Here is an 18,411-nt window from a genome sequence, read left to right as displayed (position 1 = left end):
CTCCAACTTCTCACTCTTAAAGAGTCGGTCCCTGTTATACATCTGTTGTAAGTGAACGTTTAGTGGGTTTAAGATCGTTTTTAAATTACCCCCCCCCCAAAAAAAAGCCCACTACTCAAATTATCTGAGGGCATCTTTTGTTTTCATCCAATCTATTTTATTCTATCACGCCATTTTTCATGTCTTTGTTCTTTAGCCGACCTAGCCACACTTTCATTTTTCATTTGACGTAAAATATTTATTTATTTTTTTAATACAGGGAGTATGTAGTAGGAAGGTTATAAATATCAGTTCCTAATTTTCCCTCTGCCCGAAAGGAACGCGAAAACCATGGCGTTGCTTTGCCAGTCTCCTCCCTCCCCTGCTCCCTTCTGGTCAGTTTTTCCTGGGGAGAGAAGAATTCCTTCTACCTAAGCTAGCTGGCTCTGGTGCCGGAAGCCTCTGTCTGTCTGCACAGGGTGCTTGAGGGACACTCGCACCCTGGGGGCTGGTGTCCTGGTGGCCAGGTCGCAGGTGGAGAAAATGTGCTGTGATGCGTGGCACCCGTGAATTACTCTTGGAGGAGCACTTGCTGGACGTGCCTCTTTTGTTGAGGTGACTGGATCTTTCTACAAAGAGCAGGGGCTGCAGAGGGTGAGAGAAAAGACATCAGGAGAACTGGAAAGCCATAGGGAGACCAAGACTAGCTGTTTCTCCTGCTTCGTGATGTCGGGTTAATGCCAGGGATAGATTTGAGTTCTCCCTCTCTCTCTTTCCTCCTTTCTTCCTTTCTCTCTCTCTCTCTCTCCCGCTCTCCCCACCCCCCCACCCTTCTGCCTGCCCTTCCTCCTTCTCTTTCTTCCTTCCTCCTTTCCTCCCTCCTTCCCTCCCTCCCTCCTTCCTTCCCTCCCTTCCTTCCTTCCTTCCTTCCTCTCTCTCCATTTTCTCCATCTCTCGCTTTCTGTTTAATTCTCTCTCCTTTTTCTCTCTCTGTCTCTTTGTCTCTTTCTCCTCCCTCCCTCTCTTTCTCTCTTTCTCTCTTTCTTTCTCTTTCTTTCATAACAGGTTGTTCAGTTGAATTGCTCTTTCCCCCCAGGACAAAGGAGGTCTGCTGAGATTCTGTACAAGGGATACCTCTTTTAAAGAGAAGGAGGGTGGAAGGGCAGGGAATCTGTCTGTCGGTGTCGTTCTGCTGACATCACCGTGGATTTGGTGTTCAAGTCCACAGCCAGGCAAAACTCAAGTACATTTTCCCTTTTGCGAGCAGCTGCACAGTGAGTTTTCCTTCCACTAGTAAAGGAACAATGAAGGAAAAGCAAACCCTGCGTCTAAAACCTGGCCAATGAAAGACCGTTGGAATGGAAGCCAAGAAGCCCGCTGGGGTGGAGGGGGACAGACTCCTGAATCCACCACAATCAGATATTTTATTTCTTTTTTAGCGGCCCCATCAGCAGAGAGAAATAATGACTCCCGAATCATTTCTGAATCAAAAAGTTAAAACAGTGTCTCAGTGATGCTACATCATGCCAGGTAATGATTGCCCAACTTGATTATACCTTAACCCTGCTTAATTATTGATAGCCTGTCTCTTAATCATGTTTAGCAAATGAGCGGTTTGGTATAAAACATTGGAATTTGGGAGGATTCCGAGACGTCGCATTCCTATTTGATCATTTTTCTGGTAAAATCGTTCTCAAGATTCATCGGTAGCCAGGGAAATTCCAGGAAAAATGTGAAAGTGACTTATTTGCAGAACCTTTCTATCATGTGTAGTTCTGGAGATGAAGAAAACATAATGCTGCCCAGTGTTTTTCTAGAATTACTTTTATTTCAGTTTTTTGTGTTCCTTTTTACTCTCATTTTGGCATGAATTCTAGTTTAGCTTTATAAAAGAGTTGGGTGACAAAAAGAAACCAACCACAAACCAAGCAAAAAATCTTGATCCATTTAAAATAATTTTATTTTCCAGACGCAGGCAAATTGTTCGAAGATGCTGGCCTAGCAAGATGGCAACAGGTTTAAAAAAATAGGATTCATAAGAAGTTCCTTTTTTCAGGTAATTATATTTTCCTATAATTTCCCCAAACCTTCCATTTCCTCAAGTATTACAAGTTTTTAGGGCGTGCTTGAATCATTTAATTATGAAGAATAACTATTTTAAGCTTGATTTTTTGACAATAGCAACTAGTTTTATAATATTCGTAGCCAATGAGCAGATCATTCAGTTCTACGGAGCTCAGAAAAATATTTTGAAAGTTATTACTTAACAGTGCTTATTTCTTTTGACAACGATTTAGGCAAAACTCATTTGAAACCATCAGGCGCCGTTCTTAAACTCTGTGGCTATCTTTAGTCATTGTACTTAGAAATATAAGTATTAGAGGATTATCTCTAAAAAGCCTAACATGTGCTCTGAATTCCTAGAAGATATGGCTTATAGAAGTTGCATAATAACTAGTGCTTTATAACATAATAATTGCATAATAGTTGATGTTTTAACTTTAGTCCTAGATTAGTAATACTGTATGTCTACATACTTACAGTATGTAGACATATTTTATACAACTATACTTACACAGGTCCAGTGACTAAGATTTGAGCCCAGCTATCATGATATAAGTAGTTTCCTTTCAGTGTTATTGGAGGACTTCGTGCTACGTAAATATGTTTAACAACACAAATGATATATTTGCTTGATTAATTACCTTACCCTACTTTTGCCATTGTTTATAGGCATTTGCCTACATTTTCCAACTTAATTATTAGTGTTACTATCTAAGAATCTTGCTTAAGAAAGCAGGACAAACTTTCCTCTGAAAAGAACCCTTATTATTCTACTCAACACAAAGACGGTTCTTGAAGGAGGTATTCAATTGATATTTTGGGGAAAATGTCTATTCCCAAATAAACCATTCTTCTACTAGGTCGGTATTTGACTTTCTCTTTTTTCTGCCATCTAGGCATCTTCTGATTTCTCTTTTATTTTCTAAAATTAAAACTCTGGATTGTTTGGAAATTAACACTACAAACCCTTCAGAATGAATAACTTTTCTCTGTCCTGTATTTTCCACACACACACACACACACACACACACACACACACACAAAAGACACAGAGAAGCCCCCAGTTGAAACACGGCATTGAGCTCCTTTTTATGGACTTCGAGGGTGCAGATTTACAAAGGTGATGCTTCTTGAATGATTCAGTGTAACACTCTGACAGATCTTCATCCGTTGCTGACAAATATTGCATTCTATCTTTTTAATAAATGATAACAACAGTTCTCATCACTTTGGGAGCCTGAGCCTATTCCTTTATACATTAATAAGAGCTCCTGGGTCACACACATTCCAGCCATCCTGAACAGTATGCAAAGTGCCCATCCTCAAATACCTCCGGCCCTATGACCTTGTCAGGGAGATCAAAGAAAAATAAGAGGCTTGGAGTTTATTTTAAAACCTTTTGTTCTATAAAGGAAATGAACATTTTAAAATAACAGAAAGTCCAAACCATTTTGAGGTAACTGGTTTGGATCCTCCTTGCTTCCACTTGGAATTGTTGTTTCTTTGGATCTTAAAAGTCAAGCCACGGAGCTGCAACGAAATTCTCGGTCTTGGCAACCTTCACAGCACCAGCGAACTCTGAGCAGTGATGCTTGTGGCTCCATCGTGATTAAACAGGCAGACAATGGAGTGTCTACCAACCATTGCCTCCTCTTCCCTGTTTGTCCCACTGTTGGTTTCCTGTTCTCTCGCTTTCACCTTTTAAGTTGTATACATCGGGGCCTGCTCTTTTCTCTGAATAATTCCCACATTCAGCTGTGTTTTTTTGTTGTGAGGAGAGCCTCCCAGATTCTTGAGATAGGAATGAATGTTTCTCTGTCAAGGCAAAGATCTGTTTTTTTTTTTTTTTTTTTTTTTGAGAACCAGGATCTATGGTCATTGCTAACAAAAGTTGAAAAGGTCTCTTTTTAGGTCCTACAAAGAGATGGAGGCATATGTTTTTCCCCACATCTAGGGAGATGGATGATTATTTTGCTTTCCATCATTTGTCCTTGAAGTACTCACGCTTAAGACTCTGTCCTCCATAAAATTCACAGAAGGAGCCATTAATGAAAGTACATTGTCTTGGCTGCTCCTTTCTTGCTTGTAGAGCGCTGATTTTGAAGAAAGGATGTTAACGCTGACAAACAAAATCCTTTTATGAGACGTCCTTAGAAATAGAGTTATCCCCACAACCTGGGACAGTTTTGAGGGGAGCAACTATACAATTTCTTTTCTGGTTCAGATTTTATAAAGTATGCCCAGACTTGCTCATTGTTGGTATTTGGACCAATAATGGGGGCAGAGTGAGGGTGAAATACAAACTTTTCCTGAAGACGAATCTTCCAATTTAATATAACTGGAAATCTCCTCTAGAATAATTTTCAGGAAATACTAACAAGCCCATTGGTGGTGCTTGCTAGTTTATTACAGCTGTTTGCCAGAATGCAAATAAAAAAGGAAAATTTCACCACCTTTTTTCGTGTAATTACAGGTATTTAAAAGAATGAACTTGCATTTGGGTTCTCCAATGTTTCTCTCTTTCTCTCCCTACAACTGAAAGACTTTTCTTTATTCTGCTCATTTGCCATACTGATATCACTATGCTCAGTGTGCGTGTTAAGGTCTGAATTAATGAGTCTTCTGTGATATTAAACAGTAAAATGATGAGGTTTACCTGAAGCCCGTTTTGTCTGTGAATAAGTGAAAACAGGGAAGTATGTGGGGGAGAACCTAGAAGATGCTGCTTAACTTTTGCCCTTTTAAGAGCGGGATGAAGTTTTCCTGTTTCTGGCGTGAAATGATAGAATGGCAGAACCTTTGGTTGGACTAATGGTGTTAACGTTTCATTTTCAGACATGTCAGACACCCACACGAGAGAGATACTAAGGCCTGTTGCCACAAACCCGTAGATCCGAACTTGTGATGATGGTCCACACAAGCTTGTGTCTATAGGTATGTGTCTGTGGGCAATCTCGCAGACCACGGGCTTTGCCTGTCTGCCATCAGAATCCCTTCCAGTTCCTTGATTCTCCTCCTCTTCCCCTTAGTTTCCTCTAAGAGGGGTAGACACGGAAAGAGGGGCCGGTGCGGAGGAAGGAGATCTTTTGTCCTGAAATGGATGAGGCTCTTCAATGATTAATTTATAGGCTCACCCTCAATTCCCTTCTTTGTTCTAACTACTCTCAGCTGTCAAACAAAGAGCCAGGGCTCACAGGTGAGGCAGCAGGAATGGGGGTGACTCAGACAACTTACTGTTGAGTGGTGAGTAAATAGATACGTACATGAGGGTTTGTTTTGTTTTCTGTGAGCCTGACTAATTGTTTTCAAAGTTATCATGATCTTTTTTGGAAAGTGACAGAGACTTGTTTACAAGACCCGTTTCACCCTGGTTTGGATTGTATCAGTACCTTGTAGCAAGTCTTCCTTTCCCATTGTTCTCCAAGTGCCTTCAAATCAGTCCTTACCTTTAAAAATAAAATTAATGAGGGGAATGGATGTGCTTAACTATTTATACTTCTGGACATACCCAGCGCTGTAAGAAAAAGAACTTTTATAAAAAAGAAATGGCTCATTTAGGTCCAGCTTCATATTTGTCCAGAGCTGTTTTATAACTCTTCACCATGGTTAAAAGGCTGGAATGAAAATAATTTTATCCCCTTGCCTCTTAAATGTCACCATTGTGCCAGGATTGGAAAGCCAAACTGACTCCAGATCAAAGCAAAATTGGCTATATTTGTCTCATTCCAACAATGTGAGCTGAAGAGTCTGTAAACAGAACCCAGGGTGAAAAGTTGATCAGATTTGGATGACTCTGAAACTTTTGCATTCCCTTTTGGTCAAACATAGTGCCAGGAATTCCCTTAAGACTTTTCTTTTTTTTTTTTTTTTTTGGTGAAGCCTCTTCTAACAAAAAAGAGTCAATATGAAGTAGTTATTAACATCAGCAAAAGGTTTGAAATTCAAATGGATACATTTTTTTCTTTTGTTTACTAAATGCTGTCTCCTCATAAGAGCCGCACTGTTCACGGGTAGCTAGAGCTCTTCTATCAAGCATGTAAAAATGAAATTTTGTATGTCGGAATTAGGAAGGCTCAGATACAGGTGACATTGTTTAAAGATGTCTTGGAGAATACCAAGCTCTGCAAGTGCTACACCCTGAGGATGTCGTGTGTATGCGTTTCCTTTGCGTTTGCTCTGCAAAGCATTGAGGAGGGTGGTCTGTAGATCTTGACTTCCAGCTTACTGAGAAATTGTTGCTTCGCTCTGGAATGATGGAACATTACATCCAGAAGAAAAAGTCTGTCCCCATTGGTGTGTATCATGTATAATTCTTTGCCCAAGGCCTTTATCTGCCCATTAAGCAAACAATCTACTCGTTTGGTTTTATACACCTCTTTGAAGTGGTCGACTTGGAATGGATAAGCTGCTAGCAAATTAAACCTGTACCTTCCCTGGATAAACATTACGTTTGATAAAGGCAAAATCGTGTCTCTACTCATCATCCCTTTAACCTGCTATTAAATGTGCTACCAGTGGGACCAATAGAGTTCATGAATCTAGGGGATGCTGGCAGACTAAATTCCCTATACAGGGACAACATTAAGACTGCAGGGTGACCAGTGGGTGACGATCAGATCGTTTCTTTTAAGGGGGTTTTTTAAACCCAGTCATTACCCTAAGAAAAAAGATTATGCAGAACAGTCCATCTTTTCAAAGTTTCTGAAAGGCCTAGGACATGATTATTTGATTCACGTGGCTAGAAAATATTCTAGTGGAAAGCCCAAAGCCCCTGGACACTGGTCACAAGAAACAAGATATTAAATATTTTACAAGATGATGAAATTCAGTATTTTTCCCTTCTTCCATGTTCATGAATGAGTGGTTCTGTAGCTATTAATTATTCCCTTGGGACTCCCTCAGAGTGGACCAGATATTTTACAGGAAGCTGCAGAAAGTAAAATAACTTTAGGTTTTCCTCAGAAAGACTCTAAAATATATATTCAGTAGTCATTATTGCATGGGGGTGTAGAGAGAATGGGTATAAAACAAACTAGTTTTATTAAAATTCTCAAATTATCAAAAATATATTTATGAAGCTGTCACACGAGGATATAATTTAGATTTTTTTTTAACAGAAAAAAATAATTATTATTCCAAGAATTGTGTTTGATAAAGCAGTTCACCCTTTATCACCAGAGTTTGGAGAGAGTAGGGGGAACTGGTGTTTAATTTTGAAAGGGTTTCTTGTTTGTGTTTCAAAATTAATAAATGGATTTCTCTTCATGGGAAGAAACTGATACATATAGGACAAAATTAACTTTGAATTTTAAGTTAACATGATTTCTTGTTTTTCAGTGTGCTTACCAGTCATTCCCCAGCATTTGTTAGGTACTCTGGATCTTTGTTCGCTGACTGTGTTATTTAACTTCATCAGATGTCACCTAGCCTCTCTAATTGAGATTCTAAAAGTTTCTTAGGCCTGTAACAGTGCTGAAGTTTTACAGAGAAGTCAATACGAATGGCTGTCCCAAACTTGCAGAGATTTATTAACACCTAACATGTTGCTCAATAAAGTATGAGTTGGAATAAAGCCACTTTTTTAGTTCGCTGTAGCCATATGGCTAGACAAATTATAAGATGCATCCACTCGTTCATTCAGCAAACCTTTATGAATGCTTACTATGTGTTCAGTACTTTGCTAGAGGGTGAAGACGTTACTCTGTCTTCAAAAAACTGATTATCTGGTCAGGAGTCCCTTTGCAGAATTGCTTGTCGGCCATACCGACACAGACTTTAATGAATCATATGTTTTAATCATAACATTTGTCCAACTTCCAAACACCAAATCGATACAGAATATGTTTACTAGTGGGGAGTCCCTGCTTTTCCGTAATCTCAGACACTCATAGCATTGTTCAAGGTTCATCCTCCCTTCATTTGGAAAGATTGCTGCTGGTAGCACTTAAAACCTCAGTGTTCAATAGTCTGAGAGTCTGTCTGCATATATTCAGAATACCTTTAAAATATGTTTTTTAAAGTTAAAGAGTAAAATAGATTCTCTATACCTAAAGATGTGTAACTTCTGTTCTCCTATAAATGCTATTTATTTTATTTTTTTACTTTCCCTTTTCAATAAGACCTTTTATGACATCATTCCATATCATAATTGCATGTTGTTATTACATGCCTACAAATATTTACACTAATTATGTAATGAGCCATAATTGCACTAATACATGATAATGGGCTAAAATCAGTGTAAATAAACAAGGAAATTCACACAACTAAAAGAGCAGGGTGTTGAAAACCATTAGTATTCTAAGAGCAACATCTTTTTATCTTTGACCCCTAGAAGAAGAAGGTACATGGAGAAAAGGTGAATGTTTCCATTTCCAGATATTTAAAAGCTCTGTAAGCTATATGTTTATACTCATATACTAGTATTCTAGCACACTGAAACTTAACCTCTCTTTGTTGTATCTTCTTTTGCTTTCTCTTACCTGCCCCTCCACTGCCTTGTTTCCCATTTATAAGAGTTATATCCTGACTGTGTTTATAGAATCAGGCAAATGGTCAGTGCAAGGAAATGACTTATATTTTCTTTTAGTGCCCCAGTGGATATTAAATCATATGCATAAGTGAGTATCTAAAAGGCAGGGGACTTGGAGTTACTTCTTGAATTTCCATATGAGATCCAGGACTTCAGCCATACTTGTCAGGTTGAATTCAGTCATTCTACAATTATCCCCCCTCTGGAATCTTGATAGCAAAGCCACCTTCCTATGATTGAAGTTACAATGTAAATGGAAGAACAGGGGACCTGACATAAAAATAAAAATCGCCTAGCCTTTAACTTTAGGTTCATTTATACTCCCACTTTATTCTTTCGTTCATACATGTTTGTTTTCATGAACATGCTTTTAAGTCTCTACTGTGTGCCAGGTCGTAGGCATGCAGGTGGTACCAGATTTGCAAAGGTGAGTAGTGCAGCCTCATCTTCAAATAGCTCAGGGTCTAGTGAAGGAGACAGATAAGTGGTAATGCAGTGGTGTTAGGGCTAGATTAGAAATGTGTGTATGAAGTTACGAGATAATCAGAGAAAGAACTCTTTGAATTGAGGCTGGAAGGATGAAGGGGAGTTTGCTTGGTAAAAGTAACGTCCCAGTCTTTCCCCCAAACCAGGTAGCATTGATTGAAGGAGAGGCAGCCTCCTCGAAAAAGCAGCCTTACTCCTCGATGGCTGCGTGAGGGAACAGGGTTGGAAAAATTGGGAAAGTGATCCTTCGCCAAGTTCGTTGAGTAACATGAAGAAACACCAGCTCTTCAGCGTTTGGATCTGTCTTTTGAACACAATCAGCATGATAGAATTATCACTCTTTGATTCCCTGTGCGCTCAGACACCCCTCCATCTTACACGGTTAGGCCCAGCCCCTCTGAGGAACAGCCTTTACCAGGCAAAACCAGAGTCCACTTGAGCGATGAGGAGAGATGGCCACAGAGCAGTCCTCATGGGAAAATACAAACCTGACCAAACATGGGAACACACAGAGATGGGAAGTCACCAAGCTTATGAGTCTGTCTGTCACTTCAACATTGAACCGGCCCTGAAGATAAAGGAAAGACCCAGTTTAAAAATGAAAAGTACAGACAGGGAAATTTAATTCCTTATAATGAAAAAAACATAGAGTCACATCTCTATACATTGCTAATAAAAGTTAGGGATAGACTTTGTGAAAAAAGTGCTGAAGCAGTCAATTCTGGAAAATGAGCGCTTTATAAATATGTGAATTACGTGATGTACATTATCAATACTGTTGAGCGAATGTTCACCGTAACTTCTATATTATTTGTTTATCTCTAATTTGTTCAGAATCCTGTTTCCTTTACCTTTTCACCATGTTTTGGCTTAAACTATTTCCCCTTGTTTACCAACCCTTTAGAGATTCCAGTTTTCCAGGTTCACAAGGGAAACATTTGTCTTCCTAATTCTTTCTTCAGCTACTCGAGTTTAAATATTGGTCTGCTTCCGTTGTTCTGTTAACAGGTACCAGAGGACATTAGATTGATCAGAACGACAGCCATTTTATAACCTTACCATAATTTTCATGCGCAAATAATTTCTAGAAGACCGATCCCAAGTATTTCCTTCCTTCCAGTCTGCACAGTAATCTCATGCCAAGGTTCTTGTGTTATTTTCTTTACTGTCGGACCCTTTGATGTGCTGTCTCTTATGAATGGCCCAAATAAGTGACAGCACGAAGAACAATTGTAAGACTAACTTGTAATTTCATTGCTTAAGAAATGGTAGCTTTCCAGCCATTGTGACTGCATGCTCCCAGGTTGAGGTAGTAGGTTGTATAGTTTAGAATTACATCAAGGGAGATAACTGTACAGCCTCCTAGCTTTCCTTGGGTCTTGCACAAAGCAACATGCCGAGAATGATCATGGTTCCTCCGGGCCTTTTCTTTTCCTAAGAAAGCCTATTAAAGGTAAGATTGGGTACAGTTATTTTAGAATTCATGTTTTATTTAATTCTTGCACCCTGAAGGTCTACAGGAGAAATAGGAGCAAGACCCTCAGGCTCCTGTATGGTCTTCATTTCTTAGCTAATACATCCACCCTTTAGAAGAGCCTGTGGCCTTGCCCTGGAAGACACTGTCATTACTTTGTCACATTTATTATGAGTTTGACAGGAAACACAGCTATTACCTGTGTCTGTGTTGGATAAGAGTTTGTGTATTAAACATCTGTAGCCACTTGACATATAAGGACCTACTTAGTATTGTTTATACATTTATAAAGCTTTTTTTTTTTTTAATCGAATTACTTCCCTGTGCAGGACAATAATGTCCTCTCCTTTTCAGTGGCATAAACCTGAGTGATTTCACAAAGCCATGGTTTCCAAGGGCAAAGTAGTGTTTGGGGTCCTGTTTCTGAAGGCAGACTAACTGTCATATGGTTGAATTTCTACTGACTCGGTAATAAGGTTGTATCTACCAGAGTTTAAATCATGCCATCTTTGCTTTCAGAGTGGCTGTGGTGTGTAGGAGGTCATACCCTTGTGTTTTTTGGCCAGTAGCTCATGGTTGGACACAGAGTTTGGGAACTGCAAGGAAAATAAATTATGGAGGCCACTTTAGATACAACTTAGTGTCAGTTTCATCAGTAATGGATGGGTAAAGCATTCTTCAAAACAATTCATTCCTTATCTTCATCTTTGGTGAGTATGGGTTCTGTTTCCTTAGGGAAACTTCACTGAATTTTATATCTGACAATCATTCTTAGCCCCAGAAATCCGAAGTACACGATTAATACAAATTACCATAGTTTGTCTTCTGAGAATTAATCTTAGGATTTAAAAAGAAAAAAAAAAAAAGAGTTGCAGCATGCTACATTTTTAAAATATCCTCAAGGAATTATAATAGCTATAATGGGTGATGTAAGTGTTATTTTAACTTTTCAGAATCCAGTGATTTAAACCAGCTATTTTCTAGCACACACATAAGTTTCAAAACATAAATGTGTTGCTGGCAACTTGACCTTCTTCATCAATCAAAGAATGTTTTGCTGACACAGTTTACGGAGACTCTGGCCAGTTAGAATAGCAAGTTAATAAACTTTCTTGAAGACATGTCACCTGTACTTCTTTATTTGCACTCATCAGATTCTTTTTGACTTGGTTCATTAGTAGAGGCATTTAACTAGTATGTGATAACCCAGTCAACCCCCTTCTGGTACTGGGTAATTATGCATTTCCACAGTCATTCTTGTCGGGACAAACACTAGCCTTCTCAAAGCTGGCTTTGGCTTATTGTCTTCCCCGAGCCTTACTAGAAGACCCAGGGAGGAATAAGTAAGCCAAGTTTTTATTAATTCAATCAATATGTATTTTCTAAATATTTAGTACAAATTTGAACTGCAAATAGAATAATACCTCACCTCATTTCTATTCTTGTCCCACTGTACTATTTTCCCTTCATCTCTTGCCCTCCAAATTCTAACCCCACTGAAACACTTGTTCTTCTATTCTGAGACCAATCTTTGATGGTCTTTAATAGCTTGTTTCTCTAACACTTGTCCTTCCAAGTTCTATTGACTGCTTCCTTTAAATAGTGTTTATCAAACTTTAATGAACAGGAATCCCCCAGGGATCTTGTTAAAATGCAGATTCTGATTTAGTAGGTCTGAATGGGGCCTGAAGTGCGGTATTCCTACCAACTCTTAAGCGAGGCTGATGCTTTCGGTGTGTGGAGCACACTCTTGGGTAGCCAAGTTTTACATAATCAGATGTTTCTAAATTCCAAGATGTCCAGACACTTAGGCTGAGGGGAAGACATTTGGAGACAGCTCCCCGTCTTTAGATAAGTACAGCAAAATTCTCCTTTAATTGCAATCACACGGCTTACCTTTTACAAATATTTTAGTTTCTTTCACTAATACAGAACCCTAAGATGCAGCACTATGAAAGTTGCATTGTAGAAATAAGGACCTTGTGACATGGAGTATGGTCCCAAAGATCTTCTTCATGTTACACTGATCATTCAGCAGACACATCCTTAAGTAGAGCCTGTAAAGAGAATTCACCAGGGGCGTGAGTGCAGGTGCCGAACCTGGTTCTGCCCTACTCAAATCATTTCAGCCTTCTGAACATCAGTGCCCAGTTATGGTAACCCACGGACTAGACCTGGACAATTTCTGAGTGACCTTTAGTATAGAATATTCTGCAATTCTCAGACTGTCATTCAGGAATTGTAGATGGCAGTGACTAGAACCTTACTTTTTAGCCTCCATGGCCTCCTGTCTTATAACGTGAAAACAGAAATTTCCAATTCTCCGTCTATACTGTCAAAGGGACATGAGCAGAGTGGTAAGGAGCGATTTGCAGTAATGTTACCGCAACAATCCGCTAACACGGAAAGCCACATTAAGGCGACGGATAAAACAGCCTAAGAAAACAGTGAATATTAATTCCCTTGTTCCTTCCATGGTTTGTAGATCATTAGGGTAATAAAGAAAAGTAAATTAATTTCTGCCTAGTTAATGTCTGTGAACAGGGTTAAAAGCACTGAATATCATTTTACAGTAGAGATTAGCTCAGTGGTGAACAGGAGGGGGGCTATGTCGGACATGTGAAATTCACCACCTCCTTCCCTGGTTCCTGTTTGTGCTCTTTCTAAACAAAAATGATGTGCTTCGTGCTCTACCGCCAACAGCAGTATGGAGCACACGAGAGCTTCTGTGGCCCTTCTCAACCTTTTTACATCAGTCACAGAACTCCCACTGTTCTGTGCTAATGCAAAATGCAATAACGTTTAGCATCAGGACATCTCTGAGTCAAGAGGTTAACGGAAAACACATCTCCCATTGTGTTCCTGCAGCTCTGATACTGTTAATGGTGAAAACACCATGGAGACAAATAGATCTCTCTTTATTCAGGATGCTTTGAGTGAAGAGAAAATATATATGACATGGTTACAATGTGAGAGCCCTCTCTATATGGTGCATTAAGGAAGAATGGGGGAGAGGAGACGTTCATGTAACATCATGCTTGATGTGGCTTGAGTCTTGTCTAGAGGGAGTTTTCTGTTGCCTTCATTTCCTTTCTGTTGCTTTAATTCTTCCAGTTCTGGTGGTGGGGGGAGTGAGATTTAACCTTTCAAGGTACAAATGCAAAGAAAGAGGACTCTTTGGATAAGCATAGTGGAAGGCTTTATGGAGTGTGTTCTAACATGTGGCGGGAAGAGATATACGATCACGTAGCTGCCACTTTCTTATCCTACTCTTGTGCATCTTCCCTTTCTCTGGTGTGTGCTTCCAGTATAGAGACTGTGGACCAATATGTTTGTAAAAGGGAACCAAGGGGGAAACAAAACAAACCGAAAACACACACATTATAATTATGCTGAGATTTTTACTTAAAAATTACCTGAAAGTCGACTGAATGTTCTTTGTGGCCAAATAAAGATCAGTGTGGTCTTATTATCCATTCACTTGAGAGTATCCCTTAGGAAAATCTTAGACAAGGTCACTTCTTGTTCCTGTAGAACTTTAAAAAGAAATTTGTTTTACAGTTTATGAATTGTGATTAGAAACTAAAATTGGAGTGTTCCATTGTTTAGGACCTAAAAACTTTTCACTCTGTGGTCAAAAATTCTGGTTCAAGAATCCATTTGGGGAGGGGTATCTGCACAGGTTTAGATGTACCAAATAATTATCAAATTTTTAATGTTATATGTAGTTTTTGAAGCATTTGGAGGATATACATTATTGATTACCACTCAATCTGGTTAGATGACTACACTGGCTTGGGTGGGGGTGGGGGTGAAGGGGAAGAGTGGGGACTTGCATTCAGCTTTTACATTGAACTGGACACTCTGAGATGTATTTTCAAACCAGGCTGATGCCCTTCAATACTAGTATTCTAATTGTTGATTCCATTGCATCAAGGGCAGCCAGATTTCATGGATAAAATTTATCAAGTCCAGGAAAGAGGGAAAGGACTTCCAGAATGACTCATTGTTTAATGAATTAGGCCCCAAGTATTCTGTGGTTGCCATTTTAAAATTTGAGGAAAAAGCATAGACTCCAAACATAGCTTGAATTCCAGATTGGGGCAGAGCATGCTCAATGGTGAGGCTGCAGTGTTATAGCGATATGTTGTTTCTGGTCAACTGCTAATAAGCAACTTCAGAGCATAAATGGGGCACTCATGATGTGTGTTCTGAATCCTCTAAGGGTTTAAGAGCCTTTAATCTATTTGTAGCTTTTTGTTATTGAGTAATGAAGTGCTGCTAATATACTGGAACCAATGAGCAAAACACATATTAAATCAAGCATAATTCAAGGAGAATATATCCCCCAAAGACTGAACAGAAAGGTGCAAAATGAATTCATGGGAAGTAAACTTTTGGCGGGGGGGTGGAGACAGTAAACTTTTTATTACCTTTCATAACCACCAAGAAGGAGAGTTTTCTGGTTAACCAATATAGTTTTTAACAAAACTGTCGTGTATGAGATTCATGAACGACTGGATTAAAAAATTAAAGATTATATTCTGCTTAAGGCTAAGATCATTCTAAATACAATATTTCTTTAAGATTTATAAGTTATTCAGAATCCTGTATGCTTCAAGATCAGCATCATAAAGCAAAATTTATGTTGTTTAGTTAGTTGACGTGTAGAAGTGCCAATTACAGATCTCAGCTTGGTAGAATAGTGGTTAAATTAGATTTTACCATTTATGTTCTACAGTTTAAGTTGGAAACTTGTGTTAATACTGACTGTGATCTCATCTAATGGAAAAGTGCCAAAATTCTCTGTTGCAAATGAAACACTATTAACCGGTCTACCAAAATATTTAGTTATGAATAAGGCATATACGTTATCCTGTGAACTTGGGTGGTTCTAAATTTAGCCAGTTCAGTTGACTATTCTCTGCTTCGACAGATGTTCCCTCTACCTTTTTCTGTCCTGTTCTGCGCTCTTGGAGGTTGGCCTTCATTGGCTGTCTCAACAATCCCTTTTCCCTTCTGACTTCTGCATGTGTTTCACCAAAGGGAGGCACCAGCAGGAGACCCAGCGGAAAGTAGAGAGAGAGGTTAGAGCTTAATCCTCCTGCCTTTCTTCCTGCAGGCCATGGAGTTGACCTGGCTTCATTCCTTACTGAAGTTGGTGGCACCTCTTACAAATCCTAATTCTCTCTCCACCTTCTGATAACCACTCCCTCTCCTTGTTCTCTCAGGCCTAGGTGGGTAATGACTTCCTCTCTTGTCAGTCCTCAGATACCTTACCATTTCTTTTTAATCTCTCTTAACTCTGCCCAATCTTTGTAAATAATCCTTACACTAAACTTCCCTTTGCTTCCCCATCAGAGTCTGCCATTTTCCTGTCCGGACTCTGATTTTCTAGCTAAGTCAATACAAGCTAGAAAACAGAAATTAGTCACTCACTTTCCGTCCTGCGTGGGAGGTGAGGGATGGGCGAGTAGATATTTATCTTTTCCATAGTACTGTGAGCTCTGGAAGGGCAGGGACCATGTGTAATGTCCTTTATAATCCTCGACAGCACCTGCAGAGGGCTTAGTCCACGGTGCATGCAGCTCAGTGAACATGGAGAGTCTTACTGAGTTCCTCTGTAATCCTCAAATTTGTCATTGGCTTAAATGGATTGTAAGCTCTTGACTTAGGATGTAGACTTCAAAAAATCAAGGACCACACTTTTTTCAACAACATTTTTAGTATAATTTCATGTGACACAAATATCATACCCACACTGGAAATACTAACTCAATAAAAATAGAAGATTTACTTCATAGGTTAGGTTGATTTGTGTTTAGTAGATGAGAAATAATTATGTTTAAAATGTTTAGATCTAACTTTTCTTTTACATTACCAACTCATCTCCTATTTGTTAGTTTTACCTATTTGTGCTGTTTTTGTATATTTGTTTATCTGGCTTTTACCTCTTCAGTTGTAATGACAGTTTTCTGAATATAATCTGGGTAGAGGGAACATATCTGGCATGGTTAAAATAGGACTTAAGAACTGCGGAATAAAAAGAATAGTTACCAGAAGAGGTATCTTCACTGTTTCTTTGTGGTTCACATTGCTGATTCACTATTTGACTTTTACCATAGTGCCAAACCTCTCCATACGTTTAAGTTTCAAAATTATTCCCAATTCTATGAAATGTAGCAAATGGAAATGGAAAACACTTTGACTCATAAAGTAGTAAGCTGTTATCGTATTGTGTTCTACTGTATTCACTTCCTACTTTGCGCAAATCAATGTTTTAACATCTAATTGCTCCAAAATTTGGGAAACTAGATTAGGAAAATCAGTTAGGAAGAACTTGCCTTTTGACTTCCTTTACTGAAGGGAAACTGCTTGGTTAGTTCAAAGAGCAGATTCCGCACTGTTCATATTTTGAAAACAAGATCATTTCTTCAACAAATGGAGGTGGTTGAAACACTATCAACTCAGATAAATTAAACTTTGTGTCTCCCTGATAAGTGAAACTGTTTAATGATAATTTTACTAGTCCACTTGGGAAGTGACCAAAGCACTATTAGATAAGTTAAAACCAAAAAACACGGAAAATATTTTTGCCAACTGTTTCTTCTTGGCCTCTTGGCAAAGATCAACAATTACGTTCCCTATCTAGGGACTATCTCTTGTGAGCCAGACCGGATGATCTAAGAGGTCTTTATAATCTCTAAATACTGTGACTTTTATCCCCAAGTGAACTACATAGTTTATTTACATAGAAACACGCTCACAGGCTTAAGGAAATGCAGTATGACTAATGGTAAGAAGAGTGAGCCAGGATGACTCAAGTGACTTTTTTTTCTAAATAGGATAAGTAAATTAAAATCATAGACGTTCTCTCTAGTTCTCCTCTAGCATCTCAAGATGTAGATCTTAGATGTCAGAATTTCCCAGTAGTGAGTTAGTTTCCTGTCACCGCAAATTATAAATGTATTACCCTGTTAAATCAGCAAACCTTTTTTGCTGTACTTATCAAGAAAGCTCTTCAGTGGAGATTCGGTTTAATTGTTTTAATTTCACATTCTGTCCTGGGCACATGGGAAATTAAAAATGTTAGGAATGATAGAAAAATAAAAATTGCTAGAAGAATACAAGCATGATAAAGCATACTCACTGTGCATTTCAGCTTTATTAAGAATGTGTTTTTGTAGTCTTGGGCTACATTTATCTAGACAAATGATGCTTTGGAAGGAATCTCATTTTTAATTTAAAAAAATTGTTTCCTCAGGACTTTGTTGGCAAAGAGAACATTTTTGAGGTCTCTTTTCTTTCTCTATGTTATACAAACATTTCATGCTTCTCCATAAGGTAATACTTTGAATAGTCTAGCTGGGACTAAAAATCATAATTGTTGTCACTGTTGTTGTTGATGCTTTTAAATTTTTTTAAATCAAATCTCTTCCATACTCGACATAGGACTCCTTTAAAAATAAATATAAGGACAGTCAAGAGATCTTACTTCCAGAAGGCTTCGAGTTTCTCAGCTGATTACTTGCCCAACTTACTCTGAGGGGATACACAGGGTAGAAGAATGTGGTTAAGATACTACCAATTGAGAAGGCAGATAACAAAACCCTAGTATTACCCATGGATTGTGTCCCTACGACCACTGGACAAACTTCAGGCCATTCTCTTTTTTTGTTGTTAAAGATTTTTTGATGTGGACCCTTTTTTAAAGTCTTTATTGAATCTGTTACAATATTGCTTCTGTTTTATGTTTTGGTTTTTTGGCCCTGAAGCATGTGGGATCTCAGCTCCCCGACCAGGGGTCGAGCCCACACCCCCTGCACTGGAAGGTGAAGTCTTAACCACTGGCCCACCAGGGAAGTCCCCCAGGCCA

General features: G+C 38.8%; 1 long non-coding RNA gene across 4 annotated transcripts in view; it reads left to right on the top strand.

Moving 5' to 3' along the window:
• The window catches only part of LOC309604869, a 241,522-nt gene that overhangs the window by 191,795 nt on the left and 31,316 nt on the right, over window positions 1-18,411 (top strand). For 3 of the 4 annotated variants that reach the window (XR_014231102.1, XR_014231103.1, XR_014231104.1), the window contains exons 6-7: window positions 1,419-1,509; window positions 1,949-2,035. This is a non-coding gene — a long non-coding RNA (uncharacterized lncRNA). The remainder of the gene's footprint in view (window positions 1-1,418; window positions 1,510-1,948; window positions 2,036-18,411) is intronic. The other variant, XR_014231101.1, reaches the window with a different exon arrangement.

Source organism: Balaenoptera borealis (assembly GCF_965194805.1).
Source record: "Balaenoptera borealis genome assembly, chromosome: 11".
NCBI classification, from domain to species: Eukaryota; Metazoa; Chordata; class Mammalia; order Artiodactyla; family Balaenopteridae; genus Balaenoptera; species Balaenoptera borealis.
Note: the sequence above shows the minus strand (reverse complement) of the source record. Positions and strands in the feature narration are given on the sequence as shown.